Raw genomic sequence first — 23,517 nt, 5'->3', positions numbered from 1 at the left:
CCAGTCAGTGTGTCTCTCTCCTCCTCCTCTCTGTCCTGTGGTGTCCAGTCAGTATGTCTCTCTCCTCCTCCTCTCTGTCCTGTGGTGTCCAGGCAGTGTGTCTCTCTCCTCCTCCTCTCTGTCCTGTGGTGTCCAGGCAGTGTGTCTCTCTACTCCTCCTCCTCTCTGTCCTGTGGTGTCCAGTGGGTCAGTATTAGTGGGCTACACCCAGGCTCACTCACCGCGAGTGTGATCTCAGCAGAGTCTCTGTGCTCTTGGGACACTTGACTCACCTGTCTCCCTCTTCCTCTCCCTGTGCTGTCCCTCTCCTGCCCCCTCTCTCCCTCCTCGGACTCCAGCTGGAGGAGGTCCAATCACCACCTCCTGTGAGACAGAAGAAAAAGAAGGTGGGTAATGCTCTGATCCTCTCTTTACTCTTGTCCAGTGTCCAGTCAGTGTCCATTCAGTGTGTCTGTATGAACCCCTCTCTCTCTCAGTGCAGTGTTCATGTACTGGAGTGTCCAGTCAGTGTATCTGTATGAACCCCACTCTCTCAGTGCAGTGTTCATGTACTGGAGTGTCCAGTCAGTGTGTCTGTATGAACCCCTCTCTCTCAGTGCAGTGTTCATGTACTGGAGTGTCCAGTCAGTGTGTCTGTGTGAACCCCTCTCTCTCTCTCTCTCTCTCTCTCTCTCTCTCTCTCTCAGTGCAGTGTTCATGTACTGGAGTGTCCAGTCAGTGTGTCTGTATGAACCCCTCTCTCTCTCAGTGCAGTGTTCATGTACTGGAGTGTCCAGTTGTGTGTCTGTATGAACCCCTCTCTCTCTCTCAGTGCAGTTTTCATGTCCTGGAGTGTCCAGTCCGACTCTTAACGTGACTCTCCTGTCTCTGCTTCAGAAGCGCTGGTGCGTCTTTTTAAACTCCCTGAGCTGCGTGTCGGTGGAGACAGATGATCAGGACGAGACGATGGAGGCGGTAGAGACTGTAGGTCAGGAGAGGAAGAGCGAGGGAGAGGAGGAGCAGGCTGCCGGGAAGGACAAGAAGAAGAAGAGGAGGTGCAGGTGAGCAGACAGGGGGGCGCCACCCGGTCGTGTCTGTGATTCAAGGAAGAGTCTCCTCTTGCTGTTTGATGTCATGGTGACGTCTGTGTCTGTGTCCCTGCAATAACAATATTCTTTCCAGGTTCCTTTCCTGGTTCTGTGCCTGCTAAGATCTGGACTGGACTGGACTGGACCAGAGCTGAGGGACACCAGATGATTGGACTGGAGCCTAGGGACACCAGGCTGCACTGGACCGGAGCTGAGAGACACCAGACTGTGCTGGACCGAAGCTGAGAGACCCCAGACTGCACTGGACCGGAGCTGAGGGACACCAGACTGGACTGGACTGGAGCTGAGGGACACCAGTCTGGACTGAAGCTGAGGGACCCCAGTCTGTGCTGGACCGAAGCTGAGGGACCCCAGACTGTGCTGGACCGAAGCTGAGGGACCCCAGTCTGGACTGCACTGGAGCTGAGGGACACCAGACTGGACTGGAGCTGAGGGGCCCCAGACTGGACTGGACTGGACTGAAGCTGAGGGACCCCAGACCCCAGTCTGGACTGAAGCTGAGGGACCCCAGTCTGGACTTGACTGAAGCTGAGGGACCCCAGACCCCAGTCTGGACTGAAGCTGAGGGACCCCAGACTGGACTGTGGAAAACGTTCACATTATCTCCACCTGAGTCCTCAGATCGTCTGCATGACCTTGTATTATTAAGTATTATTTTAAGGTCCTGTGATGATCGTAAGATGGGGGGGGGGGGGGGGGGTCACTAAATAAACCCTTGACATTAATCTGTATTGTAATTTTTGTTCTTTTGTTAAGCATCAATAAAAAAATTTAAAAAAAAATCTGTTTAGCTTTTGTTTTTTTCCCTCCCCCCCCCACCGAAACGAACGAACAGAGTCTGTCCTTCTCTTTCATCCCGGAGAGTTTGTGGTTGACGGATTGAGGCCGAGAGCCCTCGTCGTCGGCGTGCCACCAGTTGGCGGGGATATAGCAGGGGGAGCATCGTGTCCAATACTCCTTGAAACGAGACAGATTTAAAGCCACCTCCGTCTGAAGAGAAGGAAGTCGACCACGAAGTCCAGGGTCCTAGGAAGCTCTTTAGCCATCGTTTGCCCAGCAGCCATCTCACCCTGCAGCTCCCAGCTGGCAGCCCCCCCCCCCACTGGAGCCCAGCAGGTGGGAGCCTGGTCAGTACCTGGAGGGGAGACTCCTGGGAAAAACTGAGGTTGCTGCTGGGAGAGGTGTTAGTGGGGCCAGCAGGGGGCGCTTTCACCCTGCGGTCTGTGTGGGTCCTGATGCCCCAGTATAGCGACGGGGGACACAGGCGCCGTCCTTTGGATGAGACGTCAAACCGAGGTCCTGACTCTCTGTGCTCATTAACAATCCCGGGGTGTCTCTGGAGAAGAGTAGGGGTGTTACCCCAGTATCCTGGCCTGAATCCCCCCCTGGTCTTGACCCATCATAGCCTCCTAATCACCCCCCTCTCTGAACTGGCTCCATCCCTCTGCTCTCCTCCCCACTGAGAGCTGCTGTGTGCTGAGCGGACTGGAGCATCATCCAGGTGGGGCTGCACACTGGGGGGACTGGAGGGGATCCCCCTGACCTGGGAGGAGCTCTGAGTGGAGAGTCCAGACTTATTAATTATTATTATTATTATTCGTGCTGCACTGGGCTTCAGTCCTGGCAGTGAGAGGGGGACTCTGTGATCAGTACAGATACTTATGACTGTATAATAATACACGATAGGAATGGAAAACAGGGTAGCGCTGTTATCTCTTCGAAACGTTTTGAACTGCCAGAAGAAGTTTTCACAACCCGGACTCGTGAAGGTACAGGTCTTCTCCCATCGTCCGGAGCAAGGTGTACCGTGTCCTGGTGATTTCTCCCGTTTCGAACGGAGTTTAATGTCGCGTTTCTACTTTATTAGAGAGAGGCACTGAACATCCTGTGATGGACAGGTGTCCTGTCCAGGGTGTGTGAGTGTGTGTGTGTCCTGTGATGGACTGCTGTCCTGTCCAGGGTGTATGAGTCTGTGTGTGTCCTTTGATGGACTGGTGTCCTGTCCAGGGTGTGTGTGTGTCCTGTGATGGACTGGTGGATCACAATATTAATTCCCCTCCTTGATTCCCTCCTTCATCGCCAGAGTGAAAGCGGGACACGGCAGTAAAAGCTCAGCCCTGCGGGTGGTGGTCCTCTCGGCCCCACGGGGGGGGGGGTTATGTTCACGTCCCGGTGGGAATCGCACCGACGCGGCGGGGTTTGTGAACGTCCCAGACACCAAGAAAACGAGAGAGAGAGAAAAAAAGTCATTTTCGGGGTTCAAGAAGCAACCCCGAGATTCAGGAAGTTTCCCCGCTGAGCTTACTCTGCCGAAAACACGCAGGTTTTATTTTTTTCCGTGTCTCCCCCCCCCTCACACAGGCCGTTTCTGTAGCGTGAAGTTGTATTTTTTTGCGCTGCGGTCGGTGAGGGGCGAAATTTTAATTATTTTTTTTTTCCCACGGTCTGAAACAGAAACGGCCGGGTGGTGTTGTAGAGAGGTTGACGTGCCTGGTTTTCCACGTCTGCGAAGCCCGTTTTTTTTTGGGGGGGTTGTGAGGTCCCATGCAGCGCTCGGAAAAGAAAATGGCGTCTTTTTTCCCCGCAGGACGGGGGAACCCGTGGTTTTTGGACGTGGCGTGGCCCGAAATTTCCGCCCTTGGCCGCTAGAGGGGGGTGGAGGTTGGTCTTTCTTTTATTTGGGGGTCGGGGGGGGGTGCTAATTTCACTGAACCAAACCCCACGGAAACCCGTGTTGGACGTGGGGGTGCTGAATGCGCCCTCGACGTGATTTTGTCTTTAAATTCAAGTGCAGCTTTTGTAACCCTTGGGCCGGAAACAGCTGGACCCGTTTCCCCTGCCTGTCCGAGGTGGCGACTACCGGGGTCGTACAGGGACACCCGGCTGGCCGCTGAGAGTTGGAAAAATAAAATGTCCACCTAAAAAAAAAACAACCGCAAAAAATGTCAGCCATTTTTGTTTTCGCGGCCGAGCCGTGAGCGCGTCGGGGGCGACGTCACGGGGGCGGCACAATGAGCCGCCTGACGTCACAGGGCGGCGGATTCTAGCGGGGGGCGGCGCCGGAGCCCCGGGAGCTCAGAGGAGTGAAGAGCGAGGAGGAGGAAAGGACTATATAGCGCTTTCTAAACACGTGTTTCTTCCAAGAAAGATTCGCGGGTTACTTCGACTTACCGGGTTACCGTGAAATCGGTAAGTCGCTCAAAAGCGCCGCTGGCGAGAAATAACAAAATAAGTTGAGAAATAAGTTGTTTTTTTTACCGTTACTCCACTCTTATGGGTGTGATCGTGCTGTAAAAAGATATTGAGAGGAGGTGCACCTCTACACAGAGGGTGGCGGGGGTGGGGAACAAGCTGCCCAGCCCTGTAGTTGAAGCCGATACCCTGGCTTCTCTCCAGACACAGCTGGGTGAGCTCCTCCAGTCAGGACAGGAGGCTCTACTGTACAAAGAGAGTGGCGGGGGTGTGGAACAAAGCCGATATCCTGGCTTCTCTCCAGACACAGCTGGGTGAGCTCCTCCAGTCAGGACAGGAGGCTCTACTATACACAGAGAGTGGCGGGGATGTGGAACAAAGCCGATACCCTGGCTTCTCTCCAGACACAGCTGGGTGAGCTCCTCCAGTCAGGACAGGAGGCTCTTCTGTACACAGAGGGGGGGCGGGGGTGGGGAACAAGCCGCCCAGCTGTGTGGCTCTGCCCCCTCCCCTCCCCACTGTGACTCCGCTTGTCTCGGCAGGACGATGCACCGACAGAGATGCCGCATGGCCATGCACGGTCGCAGCAGGACCCGGGCCTGGCGAGGCGTCGTAAGTCCACCCCTCCCGCCCGCCGTCCAGCGTCCAGCATCCAGCCCTCCTCCGACTGACCTCTCCGCCCCCAGTAGCGCTCGCTGTATTATAATAACAATAATAATAATAAACTTCACTGATTGGGCACCTTTCATACACATAGCAGCGCAAAGCGCTTGACAGACCAGGTCTCACGGTAACACCTCTAGACGAGGAGAGACACTTCCAGTGGTGATCTTGACTGAGGACACGCCCTCGGCTCAAGAGACAGGGTCACGTGTCCAGTATGGCCTTCTGAGAGCACAGATTGCCTCTGGATGACCCAGACTCTTCCTGGACACACTGTACACACTCACCTGTCCAGACTCTCACTGGACACACTGTAGAGACTCACCTGTCCAGACTCTTACTGGACACACTGTACACACTCACCTGTCCAGACTCTTACTGGACACCCTGTACACACTCACCTTTCCAGACTCTTACTGGACACACTGGTCAGACTCACCTGTCCAGACTCTCACTGGACACATTGTAGAGACTCACCTGTCCAGACTCTTACTGGACACACTGGTCAGACTCACCTGTCCAGACTCTCACTGGACACACTGTAGAGACTGCCCAAGGCCCCTAGTCTCGACACGACTGGGCTGGGCTATTTGGTCAGAGCTGTCTCGGAGATGGGCTGTTTGGCGTCTTCACAGGTCACACCGGTCAGGCCGAACCCGGACTGGCAGCGGGAGAGGTCCCGGCCCAAGTCCCTGTGCTTTTCCGTAAGTCTGACCCGGTCGCCTTCCGCGAGACTGGACCGGCCGCCCTGTGGTGGGCCCGGTGCCCCACATCTACCCTACAGCTCCCCCACTGACCCCTAAACTCCCGATACCCTACAGCTCCCCCACTGACCCCTAAACTCCCGATACCCTACAGCTCCCCACACTGACCCCTAAACTCCCGATACCCTACAGCTCCTCACTCTGACCCCTAAACTCCCGATACCCTACAGCTCCCCACACTGACCCCTAAACTCCCGATACCCTACAGCTCCCCCCACTGACCCCTAAACTCCCGATACCCTACAGCTCCCCACACTGACCCCTAAACTCCCGATACCCTACAGCTCCCCCCACTGACCCCTAAACTCCCGATACCCTACAGCTCCCCACACTGACCCCTAAACTCCCGATACCCTACATCTCCCCACACTGACCCCTAAACTCCCGATACCCTACAGCTCCCCACACTGACCCCTAAACTCCCGATACCCTACAGCTCCACACTCTGACCCCTAAACTCCCGATACCCTACAGCTCCCCACTCTGACCCCCACAGTCCTGATGGCCGAGAGGTCTCTGCTTGCTGTAGTGATTGAGTGAGCTCTGTGGACCTAACCTCTGTCTTGTGTCCTCGTTTCCAGCGTCTCCTAGTGGTCCGTCATTTCACCAGAGCTGAAGGTGAGATCTGGGGAGGAGACAGAGCACCCCCTAACACCCCTGAGCTAGGTTACAGGGTAAGACAGCTTCTTACTGTTGGACACACCTGTCCACACTCTTTCTGGACACACTGGACACACTCGCCTGTCCAGACTCTTACTGGACATACTGGACACACTCGCCTGTCCGGACTCTTACTGGACACACTGTACACATCCACCTGTCCAGACTCTCACTGGACACACTGTACACAACCATCTGTCCAGACTCTCACTGGACACACTGTCCACACTCACCTGTCTGGGCTCTTATTGGACACACTGTACACACCCACCTGTCCAGACTCTCACTGGACACACTGTCCACACTCACCTGTCTGGGCTCTTATTGGACACACTGTCCACACTCACCTGTCCAGACTCTTACTGGACACACTGTACACACTCACCTGTCCACACTCTCACTGGACACACTGGACACACTCACCTGTCCAGACTCTTACTGGACACACTGTACACACTCACCTGTCCACACTCTCACTGGACACACTGGACACACTCACCTGTCCAGACTCTTACTGGACACACTGTACACACTCACCTGTCCAGGCGTAGTCTCTGCTCCTCATCCCCCCTGCGTTGTGTCTCCCTCTCTCCCCGCTGGACAGAATCCCGTGGTGTCTTCGTGTTTCCCCGAGCTCGTCCAGAAGCTGGAGAGGGCGGCCGAGCTGCAGCTGGAGCTCCCGGGGTCGCCCGGCTCGTCCCGCTCGGGCTCGCCCAGCTCGTTCCGCTTGGTGTCCCCCTGGAGAGCCCCCTCCGCTCCCCGCCCCCGGCCCCCCCCTCCGGCCCCCTCAGGCCCCTGACCGCCCCGCCCCGCCGCCCCCCCTTCCTCCCCACCATGCCCCTCGAGCCCCCCCTGCTGCCCGGGACGGTGCCCCTGCCCCTGCCCCCGCCCGTCCTGCCCCCCATCGCCCGCCCGGCCCCGCCAGGCCCCGCCTGGGGCTCCCCAGTGCGGAGGGCAAGGAGAGAGGCTGAGATGTCTGACGAGGCAAGTGGGGCAGAGTCTGTCCGTCTGTCCGTCTGTCTATCCATCTGTCCTTCTGTCAATCTATCCTTCAGTCCATCTGTCCCTCTGTCCATCTGTCCCTCTGTTATTCTGTTCTTTTCTCTGTCCATCTGTCCATCTGTCTTTCTGTCCTTTTCTCTGCCTTTCTGTCCATCAGTCCATCTGTCCTTTTCTCTGTCTTTTTGTCCGTCTGTACTTCTCTCTTTCTGTCTTTCTGTCCTTCTGTCTGAGTCTCTCCATGTCTCCCTGCTCTCTGTCTGTCCTGCGTTGTCCAAGCTGGGCCTGTCTCCCTGTGTCTCTCCATGTGTCTCCCTGCTCTCTGTCTGTCCTGCGTTGTCCCAGCTGGGCCTGTCTCCCTGTGTCTCTCCGTGTGTCTCCCTGCTCTCTGTCTGTCCTGCGTTGTCCCAGCTGGGTCTCTCTCCCTGTGTCTCTCCATGTGTCTCCCTGCCTGTCTCTCTGTCTGTCCTGCGTTGTCCCAGCTGTGTCTCCCTCCCTCCTCTCTCTCTCCGTGTGTCTCCCTGCTCTCTGTCTGTCCTGCGTTATCCCAAATGGGTCTCTCTCCCTGTGTCTCTCCTTGTGTCTCCCTGCTCTCTGTCTGTCCTGCGATGTCCCAGCTGGGCCTGTCTCCCTGTGTCTCTCCGTGTGTCTCCCTGCTCTCTGTCTGTCCTGCGTTGTCCCAGCTGGGTCTCTCTCCCTGTGTCTCTCCGTGTGTCTCCCTGTCTGTCTTTCTGTCTGTCCTGCGTTGTCCCAGCTGGGCCTGTCTCCTCTGCTCTTTGCCTTCAGCTCTGTTCGCCGATGTCCCACCAGCCCGTCACTCTCTCAGCCTGTCTCTTGACTTGCAGGAGGAAGAGGAGGTGGAGACAGCTCTTCCGGCAGGAGAGAGGAAGGAGGTCAGTGCTGGTCCCACCCTGCCCCCTGTCCTGTCTGTGGTGGAGTTTTGCCGTCTTGTCTGTTCCTGGGTCTCAGTGTCTCTCTCTCTTTCAGCCCTGTCTGTCAGTGTCTCTCTCGGCCTGCTGTCTGCCTGCCCCTGCCTCTCTGTCTCTCTCTCTTTCAGCCCTGTCTGTCAGTGTCTCTCTCCTCCTCCTCTCTGTCCTCAGTGTGTCTCCTTCCTCCTCTCTGTCCTGTGGTGTCCAGGCAGTGTGTCTCTCTCCTCCTTCTCCTCTCTGTCATGTGGTGTCCAGTGGGTCAGTATTAGTGGGCTACACCCAGGCTCACTCACTGCGAGTGTGATCTCAGCAGAGTCTCTGTGCTCTTGGGACACTTGACTCACCTGTCTCTCTCTTTCTCTCCATGTGCTGTCCCTCTTCTGCCCCCTCTCTCCCTCCACGGACCTCAGCTGGAGGAGGTCCAATCACCACCTCCTGTGAGACAGAAGAAAAAGAAGGTGGGTAATGCTCTGATCCTCTCTTTACTCCTGTCCAGTGTCCAGTCAGTGTCCAGTCAGTGTGTCTGTATGAACCCCTCTCTCTCTCAGTGCAGTGTTCATGTCCTGGAGTGTCTAGTCAGTGTGTCTATATCAATCCCTCTCTCTCTCAGTTTAGTGTTCATGTACTGGAGTGTCCAGTCCGACTCTTAACGTGACTCTCCTGTCTCTGCTTCAGAAGCGCTGATGCGTCTTTTTGAAGTCCCTGAGCTGCGTGTCAGTGGAGACAGAAGATCAGGACGAGCCGATGGAGGCGGCGGAGACCGTAGCTCAGGAGAGGAGGAGCAGGCTGCCGGGAAGGACAAGAAGAGGAAGAGGAGGTGCAGGTGAGCAGACAGGGGGGTGCCGCCCGGTCGTGTCTGTGATTCAAGGAAGAGTCTCCTCTTGCTGTTTGATGTCATGGTGACGTCTGTGTCTGTGTCCCTCACACCTGCAATAACAATATTCTTTCCAGATTCCTTTCCTGGTTCTGTGCCTGCTAAGATCTGGACTGGACTGGACTGGACTGAATTGGACTGGACCGGAGCTGAGGGACACCAGACGACTGGACTGCAGCCTAGGGACACCAGACTGGACTGGACCGGAGCTGAGAGACACCAGACTGGACCGAAGCTGAGGGACCCCAGACTGTGCTGGACCGAAGCTGAGGGACCCCAGACTGGACTGGACAGGAGCTGAGGGACACCAGATTGTGCTGGACCGAAGCTGAGGGACCCCAGTCTGTGCTGGGCCGAAGCTGAGGGACACCAGACTGTGCTGGACCGAAGCTGAGGGACCCCAGACTGTGCTGGACCGAAGCTGAGGGACCCCAGACTGGACAGCACTGGAGCTGAGGGACACCAGACTGGACTGGACTGGAGCTGAGGGGCCCCAGACTGGACTAGACTGGAGCTGAGAGGCCCCAGACTGGACTGGACCAAAGCTGAGGGACCTCAGGCTGTGCTGTACCGAAGCTGAGGGACCCCAGACTGTGCTGGACCGAAGCTTAGGGACCCCAGTCTGGACCGAAGCTGAGGGACCCCAGTCTGTGCTGGACCGAAGCTGAGGGACCCCAGACTGGACCGAAGCTGAGGGACCCCAGTCTGTGCTGGACCGAAGCTGAGGGACCTCAGACTGGACCGAAGCTGAGGGACCCCAGACTGTGCTGGACCGAAGCTGAGGGACCCCAGACTGTGCTGGACCGATGCTGAGGGACCCCAGTCTAGACTGAAGCTGAGGGACCCCAGACTGCACTGGACTGAAGCTGAGGGGCCCCAGACTGGACTGAAGCTGAGGGGCCCCAGACTGGTCTGGACTGAAGCTGAGGGGCCCCAGACTGGACTGATGACCTTTTGTTAAGCATCAATAAATTTTTTTAAAAAAAAATCTGTTTAGCTTTTGGTTTTTTCCCTCCCCCCCACCCCAAGGTTGCTGCTGGGAGAGGTGTGAGTGGGGCCAGCAGGGGGCGCTCTCACCCTGCAGTCTGTGTGGGTCCTGATGCCCCAGTATAGTGACGGGGGACACTGGACTGTAAACAGGCGCCGTCCTTCGGATGAGACGTAAAACCGAGGTCCTGACTCTCTGTGCTCGTTAACAATCCCGGGGTGTTTCTGGAGAAGAGTAGGGGTGTTACCCCAGTGTCCTGGCCTGATTCCCCTCCTGGTCTTGACCCATCATGGCCTCCTTATCACCCCCCTCTCTGAACTGGCTCCATCCCTCTGCTCTCCTCCCCACTGAGAGCTGCTGTGTGCTGAGCAGACTGGAGCATCATCCAGGTAGGGCTGCACACTGGGGGGGCTGGAGGGGATCCCCCTGACCTGGGAGGAGCTCTGAGTGGAGAGTCCAGACTTATTAATTATTATTATTATTATTCGTGCTGCACTGGGCTTCAGTCCTGGCAGTGAGAGGGGGACTCTGTGATCAGTACAGATACTTATGACTGTCTAATAATACACGATACAAATGGAAAACAGGGTAGCGCTGTAGTCCCTTCGAAACGTTTTGAACTGCCAGAAGAAGTTTTCACAACCCGGACTCGTGAAGGTACAGGTCTTCTCCCTTCGTCCGGAGTAAGGTGAGAGGTCACCCCCTCGGGGCGCAGTATCCCCGATGCACCCCCCCCCCACCACCCAAAACGACACACACTTCTGTGATGATTGGGAGACCCCGGTTCGACCAGCCCCTGCGGTGGAGGAAACGACCCGCTGGAGAGAACACGCAGACTCCACACAGAAGGGTCACCTCGGCATTTATTCCAACAGCAAAACAACACCAGAGAGAAACGGTCTCCGAAAGATAAGCGCACACCGGGAAAAACACGACGGGGTCATTACAAATGGGAATAGGAGTTCTTTTTTTCTTTTCCGGACGTCAGTTGTATAGTGTCCTGGTGATTTCTCCCGTTTCGAACGGAGTTTAATGTCGCGTTTCTACTTTATTAGAGAGAGGCACTGAACTTTGGGGAACGTGACATCCACCCAGTATTACTAGTAGGTTGATAAATATAAATGTTCTTTTTCCCCCCGTATGATACCTCGCGAAATATAACGATGGCCAACTCCTTAAGTCGAAATTTAAACCCTTCTCACGCTACAAGACAGTCCGTCAACATCGCCGCGGCCCGAAGCGCGACCTTCGGTATGACGTTGGCGGAAAAGGGGGTAGGGTAAGTACGTCACAGCCGGGGGAAGCCCCTATCACGTGAGTGGGGTGCGGCGGGCGACGAGCCCCCGGGGGCGAAGAGAAGTTGATTTGCGTGGGGTGTGGAAACACTACACGACCGGGCAAGCGAGCCGTTTTTTTTTTGTTTTGTTTTTTCCAGAACATCAGAACAACCGCAGAGATGACCATCGATCCACCTCCAGACGTTTCCTTTTTTGTCCTCTTTGGCCCCCAAAATAAAAAAAAAAACTGGGATCCATCGTGGCGTTGCCAAATTAAAACGTCAACCACTTTTCGGGCTTTCGTGCTGTCCATGATGAAACCGTCATGGTTGTGTAAGCATACGTTACGTCACAGACCGGCGGCGCTCGGACGTGAGGAGTGTCGTTACGTTTTTGAAATGGCACGTCAGACAAGATCTCTGACAAGATCTCCGAAAAACCCAAACCTGTAAGATTCAATTTCAATTCAGTTTTTTATATAGCTCCTTTCACAACAAGAATGCCCCAAGGCCCCGAACAAAGGAGTTGTTCCACACCCCCGCCACCCTCTGTGTACAGTAGAGCCCCCTGTACTGACTGGAGGAGCTCACCCAGCTGTGTCTGGAGAGAAGCCGGGGTATCGGCTTCAACCACAGGGCTGGGCGGCTTGTTCCCCACCCCCACCCCCTTCTGTGTACAGAAGAGCCTCCTGTCCTGACTCCAGTAGGAAATGTCACCTGGAGGCAACACACCGGCTTCTTTTAACAGATCACCTCGGGAATCGGGAACAACGGAGCTGTGTGCGGCCGTCTGTACGGAGGGGTTCAGCGCGAAAGGGCTCCGGGCTCGGGTCTGGACCCGGGGGGGGGGGGGGACTGTCTGTGTGGAGTCTGCATGTTCTCCCTGTGTTCTTCGGGTCCAAAGACAGGCTTTTGGGCTAATTGGCTTCTGGGAAAACTGGCCCTGGTGTGTGTGTCCTATGATGGAGTGCTGTCCTGTCCAGGGTGAGTGAGTGAGTGTGTGTTTATCATGTGATGGACTGGTTCCTGTCCAGGGTGTGTGAGTGTGTGTGTCTGAGTGTCCTGTGAGGGACTGGTGTCCTATCCAGGTTGTGTGTGTGTGTCCTATGAGGGACTGGTGTCCTGTTCAGGGTGTGTGAGTGTGTGTGTCCTGTGAGTGACTGGTGTCCTGTCCAGGGTGTGTGAGTGTGTGTGCGTCCTGTGATGGACTGGTGTCCTATCTAGGGTGTGTGTATGTCCTGTGATGGACTGGTGTCCTGTCCAGGGTGTGTGAGTGAGTGTGTGTGTGTCCTGTGATGGACTGGTGTCCTGTCCAGGGTGTGTGAGTGTGTGTGTCTGTGTGTCCTGTGATGGACAGATGGTACCAAGCCTGGACACCCATGAGACACTGGCTTCCTCAGAAGACTCTCACGGAGGGCACACTGTCCCTAACCCGGGTCCAGAAGAAACTACAGTGATCTATAATTCCTGCGCCTCGGAAGGGTTTATGACGTCTATGTCCGGCGCCCGCGCCCGTGGACCGGCGGTTTGGCGTCGCGCTCCGCAGCTCGAGCTTCGGTGCGAGGCAGGGCGGGAGGGAGTCGATGTGGCCTTGGCGCCATCTTTGCTGGTGAGTCAATTGTGACCGTTGCGGTACAATAAACCATCAATAAACCTTTTCCCACCCCGTCCAGTATTTCTATCGCGGCCCACGTCCCTTACAATCGACAAACTATAAAAAAAACAGTAGCCCTTCGCAACATTACACGCCATTTTTTTTATTTTAAACGTCCGCTAGATACGCAGGTGGCTCGATACCTGTCTTATCCTCTCCGGCGTCTTTATACCGGCAAGTGAATTTTATTTGGGGTCCCTCAGAATTGTGACAGAAATGTCAGTGAAACAACAATAAAAAACGAAACTTTTTTTTTAAAGGCGGTGAATGGATTTTTTGAGTAACCGTGTAGCGACTAACGTAAGGAAAAAAAAGTTGTCTTTCCCTACGAAGACGTTTTGGTACAGGACTTTCTTTAAATATCAGTTGTGCATAGCGTTTTACAAAAAGTTGATGATGATCTTGGAGATAATTGCAAAGGAAAATTGAGATAACTACCAAAACATTACGTGTGAAACGACAGGACAGAACTTTGAACCCACAAAGAAACAAAGGTATGAAATATTGCCTCGTCATGGGGGGTTGATAATTGTAGTAAGTGTTCCTAATTTTCGTAAAGAAATGTATATTATGGGAGTCACACGTGAGATTTAGTGTATATACGTTTCATATTGTGCATATATACGGGGTTAAAAAGTGGAATGAGTATGATTATAAACTCGTGTGTCCTATAATCAGATAATTTTGAACAAGCTTTGATTAGACAGGTGAAAAACAACATCAGATCCTTTTTTTTAATATATTCTCACGTCTGAATATCAGCTTCTCCCCTCTGGCCAACATTTCAGGGCTCCCAGGTGTAGATCCCAAATTGAAACAAATATTAATTTGTTACCCAGTTAAACAGTTAATAGAAGTGAGTGACCAGGGTAAATAAAGGTGGGTCAGTGTAAACTGTTTATTCTGGACCAGACTTCGTCATGTGTGATATGTCATGACTTCTTATATTAAGTTTTATCTTTATATTTAGTTCTACATGTGTAATAGATGCGATGTGTGTCCATAAAAAGGTTTCTCCAGGGGAAAATCAAGTTCGTTTTAAAACCGTGTTTCCTTTTTAGGGTACGTTTGCATTCCAAGTGTGGGGTTTTTGCCTTTTTATCATATTTTGGATGTGAATCCGTGGTATTTTTGCTGAGACAAGTTGCCTTTCTTATACGCGGAGGGATCTGCTCGTGAGATGTCCGCTTGGTCCATTTCTGAGCTCAGTATAAGGTGTAGAAAGCATGACTGTCATCATAACCCGCATCTCACCCAGGTGTGGAATAATGTTGTGACTATTGCTTCAGCAATAACATGCTGATTGCATGTTTCTAGATGGGTATAACAGAGATCTCAACTACTGAGGGGCCTTATTAATAAAGTCTCCACAGCCGAAGCGCTGTGTCTCTTTTCAGCTGGCGATAAACCTTTCCTCGATCCTTTGCGGACTTGTAAAACTGTTCCTGATCAGAATAAAAAACGCTCACGCTAATACACAAGCACCCGTGTCTCGCCAAAGCTGACAAATAAACAGACGGACAAGCCGCACTGCACGTGTGAACAGGGGAATGAGCGAGCGAGCGGGGATAGGGCGTCTCCTGCGCTTAAAAGCTTACAGCACCTGGTATTCCCAGGCGGTCTCCCATCCAAGTACTAACCAGGCCCATCCCTGTTTAGCTTCCGAGATCAGACGAGATCAGGCGTGCTCAAGGGGGTGTGGCCGTAAGCGAGAGCAAGTCTCGCTGGCACCCTTCTTATTGAGAGGACAGCTCCGTCACCTCTTTTACGACGCTGCTTTTTTTGCCTTGCGTTTTTCTCTTCCCACGTTCTCTCTCTTCACTGCCTTCGTCCCCGCTCTATTTCACTTCAGCCTTTCACTCTTGCTTCCTTCCAATGAGGACGGAGCTGCGGGAGAAAGGGCGCTATAGAGGATCGCTGTGGAGAGCTGCTGCTGTGCTTTGACATCTGAGCTCTGTTGAAAACGATCTCAATACAATTCTGAAAAACGCGATTCCCCGAAAGCCAGCCGAACAAGTCTCCACAGCCGAAGCGCTGTGTCTCTTTTCAGCTGGCGATAAACCTTTCCTCGGTCCTTTGCGGACTTGTAAAACTGTTCCTGATCATAATAAAAAACGCTCACGCTAATAAACAATCACCCGCGTCTCGCCAAAGCTGACAAACAGACGGAGAAGCCGCACTGCACGTGTGAACAGGGGAATGAACGAGCGAGCGGGGATAGGGCGCTTCCTGCGCTTAAAAGCTTACAGCACCTGGTATTCCCAGGCGGTCTCCCATCCAAGTACTAACCAGGCCCATCCCTGTTTAGCTTCCGAGATCAGACGAGATCAGGCGTGCTCAAGGGGGTGTGCCCATAAGCGAGAGCAAGGCTCGCTGGCACCCTTCTTATTGACAGGACAGCTCCGTCACCTCTTTTACGACGCTGCTTTTTTTCCCTTGCGTTTTTCTCTTCTTCCCACGTTCTCTCTCTTCACTGCCTTCGTCCCCGCTCTATTTCACTTCAGCCTTTCACTCTTGCTTCCTTCCAATGAGGACGGGGCTGCGGGAGAAAGGGCGCAATAGAGGATCGCTGTGGAGAGCTGCTGCTGTGCTTTGACATCTGAGCTCTGTGGAAAACGATCTCAATACAATTCTGAAAAACGCGACTCTCCGAACGCCAGCCGAACAAGTCTCCACAGCCGAAGCGCTGTGTCTCTTTTCAGCTGGCGATAAACCTTTCCTCGATCCTTTGCGGACTTGTAAAACTGTTCCTGAGCAGAATAAAAAACGCTCACGCTAATACACAAGTACCCGTGTCTCGCCAAAGCTGACAAATAAACAGACGGACAAGCCGCACTGCACGTGTGAACAGGGGAATGAGCGAGCGAGCGGGGATAGGGCGCCTCCTGCGCTTAAAAGCTTACAGCACCTGGTATCCCCAGGCGGTCTCCCATCCAAGTACTAACCAGGCCCATCCCTGTTTAGCTTCCGAGATCAGACGAGATCAGGCGTGCTCAAGGGGGTGTGGCCGTAAGCGAGAGCAAGGCTCGCTGGCACCCTTCTTATTGAGAGGACAGCTCCGTCACCTCTTTTACGACGCTGCTTTTTTTCCCTTGTGTTTTTCTCTTCTTCCCACGTTCTCTCTCTTCACTGCCTTCGTCCCCGCTCTAGTTCACTTCAGCCTTTCACTCTTGCTTCCTTCCAATGAGGACGGAGCTGCGGGAGAAAGGGCGCTATAGAGGATCGCTGTGGAGAGTTGCTGCTGTGCTTTGACTTCTGAGCTCTGTGGAAAACGATCTCAATACAATTTTGAAAAACGCGACTCCCCCAACGCCAGCCGAACAAGTCTTGAAGTGGAAATCTAATAAGTAAATTGATTCTTAAAATGTAGAGAGCTTTGCAAAGAAATATATTGGGGCTTTTAGATAATATATTTCAAGGATGTAATTGCTGTGCTACAGTACGTGCAGAATTTTAGGAAACAGTGCGTCAAGAAAGTACACTGTTTAGGTTCCTTTAGAAGACAATTTACCAAAACAATATATGCTGTCTGGGTCGTTAGAATTAGCTGTAAGTAACTGATAAGCTTTGAATAACATATCTAGTGCTTCTTCTTTCGCTTTTTGATGTAATCTGTTTTCTCTTAGGGAAAGTGGAAGTTTTAGAAGGGACAAAGCGCTGAGCTTTTTTCCAGCGCAACGTCTTATGAAAACCCTGTACTGCCTGTAACAAATTGAGTCTCTGGTTGCTCCCAATATTGAAATAAAGACCTTACTCAGGTGAGAACTCTCTCTTGTGGCTTCCTTGATAGTTATATTTCCATGACACCGGTTTTAATGTCTGTAGATTGTATCTTATTTTTATTTTTTGTTTTGTTTCATGTTCATATTATGTGTTTTCACCCAGTTGACTCCAGTTAATAACAGTTCATCCAGTTAATAGCCACTTTTGATGCGAGAAAAACGGGTGATCTTTCTATCTCGTGATCAGCTTAGTATCTTTCTGTAAATTTTTTTCTGCTTAATTAAACGTTTAAAATACATGAATTTCATAAAGACAACACACGTTTCGAACAGAAAAAAATCATATTCTGTTCTCTTCCTGGTATGTATAACAGATCAGCAGGTCTTATTTTCCCAATTGCTTTTTTCCACTGTATTATAATGGCAAGCCAATGTCTTCTCTTAGCTAGGTAATGTTACTTGTGGATGTGCTTCTGAGTTGCGTAGAAGCACATGTATCCATAGAAAGTATATTATACTACTATTTGAGCTACAGTACATAAAAATAATTATATCGTTATTAATTTCTTTAGGTACGTGATTCCATATTATATTCCCTATTAATCAAATTCTAAAAGTATGCTTTTGTTTACTCCGATAACGAGCACATTCACAGAAAATGTTAATATCTTATGACTTTTCACAAAGTATATAAAGTTAAGATGGTCAGAAGGAGCATGTAAAAACGTTTCCGAAACGTGGTAAAATCTTACTACATGTAAGACTTTGATGCTTAAAATGTTTAGGAAGAAAGTGGAATACTGGTGTGTATTTTTTTTTAAACTACCAATACCAGCCATATACAGTTTACACTATATGTTTATGTTCCTAAATTAATATAGTTTATGGTGGTGTATCGTGGTTGTAGAGGTTTGATGGGTTTACTGAGACAATTATTAATTGTAGCAGTAATCACGAGGTTGTTCGTTGTGGCTTTTAGAAAATCAATCGTCAGAACAACTAACAACGCACACACACGGGTTCAATACACGAGATACATTTATTCATATAAATTGTGCACCAAACATATGCTAGTCTGCCTTGATACGAGCGGCAGACCTTACTGTGAGGGTTATCAATATACAAGGTATATAATCTCGAAGAGATGCCAACACAAAGAGATACACAACAGAGAATATATGTCAACATATATCGTTCGGTTACCAAATCGCTAATCAGTGTTATTACCCACTGTTACTCTAAACTCGGAAGTAAATACATTACTCATGAATTAAATTGATAACAACTTGTGTTGAGGTACAATTGAATTCTCGAGACACAATGTAGAACATGGGGTTTACTTATCCACTGTGTATGGATTTGGAATCTCCCGGCACGAACACCAAACCAGCTGACAGGCTCTGTTGCAGCCTCTGTTCCAGCGGTTGTCCAATGGGCGTTGTCCCGGCGTCCTCTGGCTACCGGCCAACCAGTTGAGGTACAGCTCGGAGTAGGACAGGCGGAGGAATCTGACTGCGGCGTGCAAGGCAGTCGTTGCTCCGAGGAGATCTACCAGCAGTCCAGCTGGCTAGTAGAAAGTCTCTATGCACAGAGTGTGACCGCGAGTCCTCACAAGTCACTCTTTTGCCTGGGAAGAAGCTGGTTCGTTCCTGGTCCAGCGCTGCTTCTGAATAACCTATTCAGGTTGTCGATTAGGGTCCAACTGTAGGCTGCCGTTGATCAAGCGGATCATTCACGTTGGTAGAATTCTGAGTACGTATGGGATCCTCGGCCTCGCGCTTAGAACAAAGTCCAAGTCCCTTTGCAGACAACAGCAGTTGTCACGTGATTGTCTCTGAGGATGCGCGAAAATGGCCAAGGAGAGCCCCGATCTGAGCTTGCGCTCCCTTTTTGACCAAGACATAGATGTGTGCTGATTGGTTGAGAGTTTGGCGGGCATTAGAGACCCACGTGGTATTACCACGCCCTGCCAATCACTGATTGGTTGGTCAAGGTGAGATATGAGTCACTTACTCTTGACACTTAGGAATGCAGTCCAGATGTCCATTCGGCACTCCCTAGACAGATAGGCACCAATGGATGACCATTGATCATGATAGCCAGGCTAAGCTAAGTGCATCCCCATCTGGGAGCTGTCCATTATCAAAAGAAAACATCTTAAATCAACCTGCATGAATACTTTCTCTGTGGCTGCACCACAAAGATGGAGGGTGAGATGAGGCCTCATTTAGGACAGAATACCACCGCCTAATTCTGTCTTATTAACAAGCATTGCCGCTACAACGGCATCTCTCCTGTCAAACTTCCTCCTGACGTGTTTGACAGGATCTGGGCCGTGGTGAACAGTGGGAAAGACGCCCTGTGGAGAGTGAGGAACATGGGGCTGTTCAAAGGCATCGAGGTCCCAGTCAAGGCAGCAGGTAGCCTGGCCCTGTTCATCACCCGAGAGAACTATTACCTCAGAGATCTGTGGAGAGAAAGGAGGGAGGAAGCAGAAAATCTGTGGGAAATAGAGAGCATAGGTCAATATTTCAAGAAACTGTGAAAAACATTATCATGTTTAATTAAAGAATGTGATTTACACCAGAAAAAAAGAAATTGTTGCTATGTAACTGGTACCGTGTCAATATGTAATGAGATGTGATTATATATACTGTTTTAAGTATGTATATTAATGTAAAGCTTTCTAATTTGTGATGTCCTGTATTTTTTTGTGAAAAGAAAATAAAGTTCTTAAAAAATCGATTCACCCAGGGCGAGGCTCGGCCATTGCACTTCGGCTGTGCTGACCCCTGCGAATTCCCCAAATGTGGGAATCTCGACTGCATAATTTCTGGTAGTGGGGGACTGCGTTCGCGCTCTCTCCTGATGTGCTTGGTCCAATATCAGATACGGGAGAGTTAGGACACCACGAGCTGCGATAGGATCCCAGTTCGAAAGGAGTCGATGCCACTGCTGGTTCCCGGTTTCTTTTAGTTAGAGGTCCGGAGAAGCATTTCAAGCTGGTTACACTACTCCTTCCGGACATTCATTCCCTTTTCAAAGTCAGTCGTTTTGCTGTTGTCTGCATTATTTAGGCTGATTATCGAGGTTAGCCTTTATTTGGTCATGGGGGCCTCGGTACTGTATGCTAATTCTCAAGACAGTTTCACCCGTTTTCTGATTGCTAGGTTCTGTACCAGTGCAGACATGTCAAACAGTGAATGGCTGTACCTCTATTGTATCCGTGCTCAATGAATGAAATCAGTAATAAATGAATATATGTATAGTTATACGAAAAACAAGTGGTTTATCGACTCATCTTCATTTGCAGATTTAGAGGCAGCTTCGATATTCGGGGGAGGCATAAAACATGGTGCTGATCTTTGGAAAGCAGGAGGCAAAACTGACACGTTCTCATACAAGGAGATGAAACCAGGCCACCTGGGTGAAGATCAGGTATCGTAACCGCTAGACCATATGGGAGCATACAGCCATGTTGTGCGTGCGTCATGTAAGCAAACTGTAATTGCTGCCTTCATGACCTGCTTGATGGAGAAAACACACAAGAGAGTTGGCACTCAGAGTGTCGAAGGGTTGATGTATACTAGGGCTCAGTTGAAATGCAGTGTCAGGACTTTTCCGACTAGTGTCACACAAAGAGAGTACATCCTTTCCTACTGGCTGTGTATGTCTCGGTAACTCGCTGTGATCGTATAGTGCTCAGAATTTGTGTTGTGGCCGCAACAACCCCGGTTCGAATCCGCATACTGGCAGAATAGGAGGAGTACTGCCTGACTGGATCGTTGATGAACGACAGAGGCCACTCCGACCTCCTCTTGGTTTTCTTCAATGACTTACTAAGGATCTTCTTCACATTCGCCCATGCAGGAGAAGCCAGTTACACCAAAGCAAACGCAGGAAACTGCATTTCAAGCAGAGACCAGGAGGGACTTGTTTACACCGAGAGTGGGCGGAGAATGGAACAATGCGCCCAGCCCTGTTGCTGGAGCTGATTCTTGATGATATCTTGGGCTCACTAAGAGGCCCCCGCTGGATGCTAATCTTTCTGTTGTTCTTGCAGGTCCTGCGCTGCTTTTGAGCCGACAGAGCTCGTCCTGGTCTGTCGGCACAGCCCAATTGCAAATGATCGGCTCCATGCACAGAAGGAACGTGCGTTTGGTACAAGAGTGCACGAAGGCACCGGAAATACATTGGGAACAAATGACCGGTCGTTCAAGACCTCTGTGAAGTACAGGAGCGTGCAAAACGAGGCTGCTTCCACCCAGTCTCGAACCGGGGACCTTTCGCGTGTTAGGCGAACGTGATAGCCGCTACACTACGGAAACCTGCAGGGATCGATGCTGGTGTCTTGCTTGTGTTTCGGGCTGAGAAAGGGACGCGTAACTTTAGGCAGGGGGCGCTGGAGAGAGGAACAAAGGGCGCGATGAAACAAAATGCCGAAACCCGGGATCAAACCAGGGACCTGTAGATCTTCAGTCTAACGCTCTCCCAACTGAGCTATTTTGGCGGTGCGGAGAGCCCACAGCCACCTGCTCCAGCCTTCCTGTGTTGCGGCATGAGCGCACCAAGAGTAGCGGGAGAGTGTTGCAGGAACGTCACTCAGAAGGAAAGCCACCCAGCTGCGCCCTTTGAGCTCTGTCCAGCGCATCTTCCTCGCATGGACTCCTGCCTGCGACGGGCAGGAAACAATTAGCAAGAACAGAACGACACCCCATGGGTGTCTCATGACCGCACCCTAGGTTGTGACACGTGCAGGTGTGAGGGGTTGCTGGGCTACTTTGGAGCAGAGCTTGGGCGGAGGGGGGGCGGGAAAGCAGACAAAGAGGTGACACCTCAAGGTCTGCACGATCACAGCTCTCCGCCGCCCCAGGCTTCCGCTCGATAAGCTACTGGACACACCCGCCCCTCCTCACACAGACCGTGGAAAAGCCCCCGAGTGGGAGGGCTCTCTCTTCCTCCCAGGAGCTCTTGGACACGACGCACAGACAGGGCGCGGGAAGCTGCCGCCTGCAAACACGGCTCCAGGCAGGACTCCACTCCGCAGGAGCCGCAGAGCAGAGGAGATGGGGGCAGCTTACCTCCTGTGCAGAGACCTGAGCTGTTGTTGCTGTGGATGCTGTCTTTTCTGCACTCGGGGTAGGAGTGAATGTTGAGTTGCCCTTAGAAATGAAGCAGAGCACTTCAACGGCACGGGTGTGTGTGTGTGCGTGCGCCCTGGTGATTCTGGGAGACAGATCGAACCTGGGCTAAAAGAGAGGGGGCTTAGCCCTCTTCCATTTGCTAGTTCAAAGTTGTACAACCCATTTGTATCTGCTAGGTGGCGCAGTCGTCGTGCACAAAGAACGCTTTGAAAAGCGTCAAAGGCAAGTCATTCCGAGTTGGTCGTTTGTGTTTTCCGTTCAGACGCGAAATGCTGAAATGATCTCTCGGCTCCTCGGTTGTCATCCCTGACATCCCAACCCCGCCACTCACTGTGTAAAGCAGTGTCGTATGGCCCTGACACCCACCCCTCCACTCATTGAATAAAGCAGTGTCATCAAGCCCCGACATCCCACCCCCGCCACTCTCTACATAAAGAAGTGTCGTATGGCCCTGATATCCCACCCCCACCACTAACTGCGTAAAGTAGTATCTTCAGGCCCTGACATCCCAATCCCGCAACTCTCTGCGTAAAGAAGTGTCGTATGGACCTGACACCCACCCGTCCACTCTGTGCTTAAAGCAGTGACATCAAGCCCTGACATTCCACCCCCTTCACTCCCTGCGTAAGGCACTATCATATGGCCCTGACACCCACCCCTCCACTCTCTGTGTAAAACAGTGTCATATGGCCCTGACATCACACCCCCACCACTCTCTGCGTAAAGCAGTATCGTCGGGCCCTGACATCACACCCCTGCAACTCCCTGCGTAAAGCACTGTCGTATAGCCCTGACACCCACCCCTCCACTCTCTGTGTAAAACAGTGTCGTTTAGCCCTGACATCCCAACCCTGCCACTCTCTGTGTAAAGCAGTATCGTCGGGCCCTGACATCCCACCCCTGTCACTCTCTTTGTAAAGCATTATGGTCAGGCCCTGACATCCCACCCACGCCACTCTCTGCCTAAAGCACTGTCATATGGCCCTGACACTCACCCCTCCACTCTCTACGTTAAGCAGTGTTGTCAGGCCCTGACATCCCACCCCCTACACTCTCTGCGTAAAGCACTGTCGTATGGCCCTGACATCCCAGCCTCGTCGCTCACTGCGTTAAGCACTGTCATATGGCCCTGACATCCCACCCCTGCCACTCTCTGCGTAAAGATGTGTCGCATGGCCCTGACACCCACCCTCAACTCTCTGCATAATGCAGTCTCGTGAGGCCCTGACATCCCAACCCCGCCACTCTCTGTGTAAAGCACTGTCGTATGGCTCTGACATCACACCCCTCCACTCTTTGCGTTAACCCCTGTCGTATCGCCCTGACACCCACCCCTCCACTCTCTGCATAAAGCAGTGTCGTATGGCCCTGATACCAACCCCTCCACTCTCTGCATTAAGCAGTGCTGTCAGGCTCTGACATCCCAACCCCGCCACTCTCTGCGTAAAGAATTGTCGTATGGCCCTGACACCCACACCTCCATTCTCTGCATAAACCAGTGTCTTCATGCCCTGACATCCCACCCCCGCCACTCTCTGCGTAAAGCAGTATCGTCAGGCCCTGA

The 23,517-nt window shown here is 52.1% G+C and overlaps 2 non-coding genes and 2 pseudogenes across 2 annotated transcripts; 1 reads left to right on the top strand and 3 right to left on the bottom strand.

Moving 5' to 3' along the window:
• Positions 1-14,678: 14,678 nt before the first annotated feature.
• Positions 14,679-14,797, bottom strand: LOC148666696 (5S ribosomal RNA). Its single transcript, XR_015937323.1, has one exon. It is a non-coding gene; the product is annotated as a 5S ribosomal RNA (ribosomal RNA).
• A 530-nt stretch (positions 14,798-15,327) lies between these two features.
• On the bottom strand, positions 15,328-15,446 carry LOC148666695 (5S ribosomal RNA; annotated as a pseudogene).
• A 537-nt stretch (positions 15,447-15,983) lies between these two features.
• On the bottom strand, positions 15,984-16,102 carry LOC148666694 (5S ribosomal RNA; annotated as a pseudogene).
• A 3,410-nt stretch (positions 16,103-19,512) lies between these two features.
• On the top strand, positions 19,513-19,677 carry LOC148666693 (U1 spliceosomal RNA). Its single transcript, XR_015937567.1, has one exon. It is a non-coding gene; the product is annotated as a U1 spliceosomal RNA (small nuclear RNA).
• Positions 19,678-23,517: the final 3,840 nt, after the last annotated feature.

Source organism: Lepisosteus platostomus, chromosome 5, assembly GCF_059453375.1.
Source record: "Lepisosteus platostomus isolate fLepPlt1 chromosome 5, fLepPlt1.hap1, whole genome shotgun sequence".
NCBI lineage: Eukaryota > Metazoa > Chordata > Actinopteri > Semionotiformes > Lepisosteidae > Lepisosteus > Lepisosteus platostomus.
Note: the sequence above shows the minus strand (reverse complement) of the source record. Positions and strands in the feature narration are given on the sequence as shown.